The following is a 6,815-nucleotide window of genomic DNA, read 5'->3' as shown; positions in this document are numbered from 1 at the left end:
TTGTACAGAATAAAAAAATCCCAAACCATCCATCCTGTCCGCATAAAGGCACTAAAGTTAAAACTGCAAAATAGGTTGGCAAAGAAAGCATCCTGTTAATGGGTTATGACTTGTCAGCGGCGAGGATTAAGAATGTTTTTAGGATAAATAATAAACGCAATAGAGCTAGCACAAGGCAATCCTAGGAGGAAACCTGGTTAGTCTGGCTTTCCATCACCAGCACTCTTGGGGAGACCATAATTTCATGCTTTCAGCAGACTAATAACCTAAATCCAAGGCCAATCTAGACTTGGAGTTGCTTACCAAAATGACATTGAACGTTCCTGAGTGGGCCCCCCCCTAAAGTTTAACAGTTTTGACTTAAAATCGGCTTGGAAATACTATGGCAAACTTGAAAAATGGCTGTCTAGGCAATGAATCAACAACCAACTGAACAGAGCTTGAAGATTAAAAAAAGAGTGTGAAAATATGTACAATCCAGGTGCACAAGCTCTTAGAGACTTACCCAGAAAGACCTCAAGCTGTAATCACTACCAAAGGTGATTCAAACATGTATTGACTCAATGGGTGTGACTACGTTCTGTATTTCATTCTGAATAACATTTCCCAACATGAATAAAACATTAATGTTTTCACTTGTCATTATGGGGTATTGTTGTATATTCATATTTAATCATTTTGAATTCAGGCTGTAACCCACATAAATGTGGAATAAGTCAAGGGATCCTGAATAATTTGTGAAAGCACTGTATAATAAGTTGTACACTGCCAATTGACCACAACTAAAGCCCAAAAAGAGATCGTATTTGAAAATAACCATTAATTTTTTTATACATGATACATTGAGAACATGATCACATACTGTATGTCTCTTTTAATTTGTGGGAATAGTTGGGATAGATGTCCTAAATTAAACTGCATTTTTAACCTGAATTCACTGGTGGTTTTACATTCTTAGAAATGAATGCTGTCTCGTGATTAATGTATTTGTCCATCTCACATATCGTCATTGCGCCTATGCTCAACAAGACAATGAAAGTTATTCCCAAATCTGCCTGTCCACACTGGGAGATACCAATAGTTTCAGCGTCTTGGCACGACTTTGGAGTTCTGCTGTTTGTTGATTGTCTGTAGGCAGGGATGTCCTCCTGCTGCTTGTCGTCAAGTGGTCCGAATGTGATGTCAACACTGAGTGAAAGGACTTAGCCAGAGTGTAATGTCCACATCCTGACCCTGAGACAGAATAAGCAGATAACAGCGCCGAGCTCTAACTGATGCATGACAGGCAGGCCTGAAGCTCTACTGATCTGAACAGCAGCCTGAACTTCTAGACTGATCTAACAGCAGACTGAAGCTGCTAACTGATCTGACAGCAGCCTGAAACTCTACTATCTAACAGCAGCCTAGAAGCTTCTAACTGATCTAACAGCACCTGAAACTCTAACTGATCTAACATGCAGCCTGAAGCTCTACTGATCTAACAGCAGCTGAACTCAAACTGATCTAAACAGCAGCCTGAAACTCTAACTGATACTAGACAGCAGCCTGAAACTCTAAACTGATCTAACAGCAGCCCTGAAGCTCACACTGAATCTAACAGCAGCTGAGCTCTAACTCGTCTCTCCCTCGAGAAGAGAGGGAGAGAGAGGAGAGGAGACAGATGAGAAGAGGGGAGAGAGAGATGAATGACAGATAGAAGAGAGGGAGCGAGAGAGAGGGAATGACAGATGAGAAGAGAGGGAGAGAGAGATAGGGCATACAGATGAGAAGAGAGAGAGAGAGAGGAGAGATGAATGACGAATGAGAAGAGAGGGATAAAGAGAGATGGAATGACAGCATGAGAAGAGAGGGAAGAGAGAGAGGGAATGACAGATGAGAAGAGAGGGAGAGAGAGAGAGGGAATGACAGATGAGAAGAGAGGAGAGAGAGAGGCGGAGGGATAAAGAGAGATGGAATGACACGATGAGAAGAAGGGAGAGAGGGGGGGATAAAGAAGAGATGGCACATGACAAGATGAGAAGAGAAGGGAAGAGAGAGGAGATGGAATGACCAGATGAGAAGAGAGGGAGAGAGAGATGGAATGAGCAGATGGAGAAGAGCAGGGAAAGAGAGCAGAGAGATGGAATGACAGATGAGAAGAAGAGGGAGAGAGAGGGAATGAACAAATGAGAAGAGGGGGAGGGTAGTACTCTTGCCATTCCGTGGCTCCAATTACAAGCACACACATCTGAAGCTCTAATGTACAACACATTCCCTGCATTATATCATTAACATTAGCTCCGGGGTTACACTATCTGTTGAATAAGGTTAACGGTTAGGTTTTTTAGAATAAGGGTTAGGGCTACGGTTAGGCTAGAGGGTTAAGTTTAGGGTTAGGATAAGGTTAAGGTTAGGGTAGTAGATAGTTAGTTGATAATGCTACTGATAGTCATTATATAGTACCTAAATTGTACCACACAGTGCCCTTCAAACTAGCTTTGGTTGTAGAATGTTGATAACAAAATTGTACCACTAACATGCACACACTTCTGTGTTGTGTGTGGTTGTAGTGGTGTGTGTGTGTGTGTGTTGTGTGTGTGTGTGGTGGTTTGTGTGTGTGGTGTGTGTGTTGTGTGTGGTGTGTGGTTATTGGTATAGTACATACCAGAGTGCAGTCTATTAATCTTCATTAACTCACTTAATTGATAGCTGCAGTCAGCTACACAACTAAAGTACTGGCACTGGAACGCGCAGTCAGTCAGCTACACAACTAAAGTACTGCTACTGAATCAGTCAGTCAGCTACACAACTAAAGTCTGTCTACTGAACAAGTCAGTCAGCTAGCACAGCTAAATCACACACACACACACACACACACACACACACACACACACACACACACACACACACACACACACACACACACACACACTGGCAGCAAGTAAGAAGTGTGTGCATGTTATCGTTATTCTACGACCTAACCCTTACCAGCTACAGTTAAAGGACTTTTTAGTCAAATTTTAAGCACGAGTGTGTGAATGAGGCCGTAACAACATTCTGCTTAGAGGCAGGAATGTCCCAACACTGTGTATTAGTGTGTGTGTGTTAGAGCAGAGCTAATGTAATGATATAATGCAGGAGAATGTGTTGCACATTAGAGCTTCATGATGTGTGTGTAATGAGCCGCAGAATGGAAGAGTACTACCCTCCCTCTCTTCTCATCTGTCATTGCCTTTCTCTTTCTCTCTCCCTCTCTCCCCCCCGTCTCCCCCCTCTCTCTCCCTCTCTCCCTTTCTTCTGTCATCTGACTTTCTGTGTGGTGTTCATGTCAGTGGCAGGACAGAGGGGGAGATGGAGAGAGAGCACACATATACACAGTACACAGAGATATAGGTGCATTTCCTGGCCTTGCATCAGCTCTGTGTGTTGTGTTCTGGGCCTGGAGTGTCAGGCTGCTGTCAGATCAGTTAGAGCCTCAGGCTGTGCCTGTCTGTCTGTCTGTCTGTCTGTCTGTCTGTCTGTCTGTTTGCTCTCAGGGCAGGGCTGGAGATACACGCTGACATGCCTTACATCGAGTTGACATCACATGACCACTGGAGATGAACAGCATGCCATGAACATACAGCAGGGTGACTTCCTGCTTACTTACATCATCAACAACAGAACCAAAATCTGCCAAGAGACTGACAGTATTGGTTCTTCCCAGTGTGGACAGGCCGATTTGGAATTATGTTGTTGACATAGGCACTGAGTACAGGGTCTAACTTCCTTAAGCGTTTCTTGATCTAACCTGTCTCTCTCTCTCCTCTCCCGGCCCTGCCCTGTGGGAAGGTCTAACGTCTCTCTCCTCTCTCCTCCAGAGTGTCCCGGCCCTGCCCTGTGGGAAGGTCGAACGTATCTCTCCTCTCTCCTCCAGAGTGTCCCGGCCCTGCCCTGTGGGAAGGTCTAACGTATCTCTGTAATCTCCTACTCTTCTCCTGCGCCAGAGTGTCCCCGGCCCGCCTGGACGCCTGTGGGAAGGTCCTAAACGTATAACTCTCCTTCGTCACTCCTAGAGTTGTGCCGGCCCTGCCGTCTAGTGGGAAGGTCGAGCGAACGTTCTCTCTCCTCTCATCTCCAGAGTGGTGCCGCCCCTGCCCTGTGGGAGAGGTCTAACGGTATCTCTCAGCTCCGTGAAAGATCTTCGCAGAGTGTCCCCGCCTGCCCTGGTGGGGAAGGGTCTAACGTATCTCTCGCTCTCTCCTCACAGAGTGTTCGCCGGCCCTGCTGTGGGAAGAGTGTTCGAAAAACGCTTCTCTGTTCCTCTCCTTCCTCCCAGGAGTGGGCCAGGCCTCGTGGCCGGCACCCTGTGGAGGTGGGGCCGTACGTAATTCTAACTCTCCTCCTGTACCAGAAGTGGTGGAGGCGGTCCCTGCCCTCGTGGGAAGGTCTAACGTCTCTCTCCTCTCTCCTCCAGAGTGTCCGCCCTGCCTGTGGGAAGGTGGAACTTAAACTGCCCTATCGTACTACACTCCTACTTTCTTCCAGAGGTCCCGGCCCTGCCCTGTGTGGGAAGGTCTAACGTCTCTCTCCTCTCTCCTACCAGAGTGTCCCGGCCCTGCCCTGTGAAGGTCTAACGTATCTCTACTTCTCTCTTCCAGGAGTGGTCCCGGCCCTGCCCGTGTGGGAAGGTCTAACGTCTCTCTCCTCTCTCCTCCAGCAGTGTCCCGGCCCTGCCCTGTGGGAAGGTCATAACGTATCTCTACTCATCTCTTCCAGAGTGTCCCGGCCCGTGCCCTGTGGGAAGGTCTAACGTACTTCTCCTCTCTCCTCTCCAGAGTGTTCCGGCCTGCCTCTTGGGAAGGTCTAACGTCTCTCTCCTCTCTCCTCTAGAGAGTGTCCCCGGCCTGCCCTGTGGGAGAGTGTAACGTATCTTCTCCTCTCTCCTCCAGAGTGTTCCGGCCCTCCCTGTGGGAAAGGTCTAACGTATCTCTTCCTCTCTCCTCCAGAGTGTCCCGGCCCTGCCTCTGTGGGAAGGTCTAACGTATCTCTCCTCTCTCCTCCAGAGTGGTGGCCGGCCCTGCCCTGGTGGGAAGGTCTAACGTATCTCTCCTCTCTCCTCCAGAGTGTTCCGCGCCCTGCCCTGTGTGGGAAGGCTCTCTACTCCTATGAGGGAAGAACCCGGAGACCTGCAGTTTCGCTAAAGGTGACATCCGATCATCCTGCGACGTAAAAGTCGACGACAACTGGTAACCACGGGGAGCTGAACGGTTGTCCACGGTTTCCTTCCAGCTAGTTACATCGTGTTGTTACGGCCGCTGAGCCAAACTCACCCAACAGGAAAGGCCCGTGTATGAGACTTTGAGGTCAAGACAAAGACCAGGACAAAGGACTGCCTGGCATTCCGAAGGTACACACACACACATGCACGCACACACCACACGCTAAGTCGCTGTAATCCACTTGTGTGTGCATCTATCAGATACCCCACTGAATGTTTGGTGTTTATCTACTCACTCTACCTTCTCCTCTGTCTGTCTCTTATACCTCGTTATCTGAATATAGTTATTCTCCTCGTGTGTGGGAGAGAGGGAGGAAGAGAGCGGAAGAGAGAGAGCCACGAGACACTTCTCTCTTCTCTCTCTCCCCCCCTTTCCCCAGCCACAAGTGGTTTGTGATAAACAGTGATATTGTATTCCCCCGCTCCTCTCCTCTTTAAAGCTCATAATTTTGTTCATGCTGTTTACACACACTCAATCTAGCTAAGGACACTGGAGGATGCAGAGCATCTCTTGTTCTCTCTCTCATTCTGTGTGTGTGTGTGTGTGTGGTGTTGTGGTGTGTGTGTGTGTGTGTAGTGTGTGTGGCTGTGTGTGTGGTGCGTGTTGTGTTGTGGTGTGTGCTTGTGTGTGTCTCGTGTGGGCATGTGTGAGTGCTGAGTGTGTGATGCCCTTCGTGTGTGTGCTGTGTGTGATGTGTGCTGTGTGTGTGATAGGTGTGTGTGTGTGTGCTTGTGTGTTTTGATGTGATCGTGTGGTGTTCTCTCAGCAGCACCTGGCTACTATGGCGTTCACACACTCTCTCAGAGATGGGATTCTGAGGGGAAATGTTGAGTGCCATTCAATAATGGACAGAGAAGGAACACACGACGAGAAGTTCTCTTTCACACACACACGACAGCACACAGAACACAGCGCAGTTCCTAGCTATGAATATGTCTAATGAAGGATGGGCTGAAATTCATAGAAATGCAGAGGAGAGAGAGAAGAGATTAATAGAATTCCTGTATTGTCCTTTAACAAAAACATAACGTCTAATGTGATTCTTGTTATAATAGGAAATGAAGGTGTCTGAACAGTGAATTTCAGAGACAGTGATATGAACAACTGGGCAGTGGGCGATGCTGGGAGATAAGTATCGGGGAATCCTTCCCAATCCTCTCGAGATAGTAGGTCAACTGGTCCACAACACCACTCAGCTATCGATCACTCACTTCGACTCACCTCTCCCATCAACACACCAACACACACACGCCACACACACACAACACACATCACATCTCACACACACACACACACACCACATACAACACACACACACACACAACACACACACACTACACACCACACGCACACACACACAACACGGTGGGTACCTTATTAAGATAGAGATACACATCAATAATTAAGAGGGGTGCGTCTAGGATCCATTCTTGTGACAACGGGCGAGTATGGCAGAGGTGTGGTGTGATGTAGGGTGGTTATCCCTTTCTTTGCAACGAGGTGGTATTGGGGGGAGCATAATGTGTCAGGTTGGTTGCACGAGGAGCGTGAGTGGAGCATATGTGAGGGAGGGAG

At 47.8% G+C, this 6,815-nt stretch overlaps 1 pseudogene; it reads left to right on the top strand.

The window, feature by feature from the left end:
- Positions 1-6,815, top strand: part of LOC111971472 (E3 ubiquitin-protein ligase SH3RF3-like) — an 89,303-nt pseudogene that overhangs the window by 52,954 nt on the left and 29,534 nt on the right.

Source organism: Salvelinus sp. IW2-2015, linkage group LG2 (assembly GCF_002910315.2).
Source record: "Salvelinus sp. IW2-2015 linkage group LG2, ASM291031v2, whole genome shotgun sequence".
Lineage (NCBI taxonomy): Eukaryota > Metazoa > Chordata > Actinopteri > Salmoniformes > Salmonidae > Salvelinus > Salvelinus sp. IW2-2015.
This window is presented reverse-complemented; position numbering and strand designations above follow the sequence as displayed.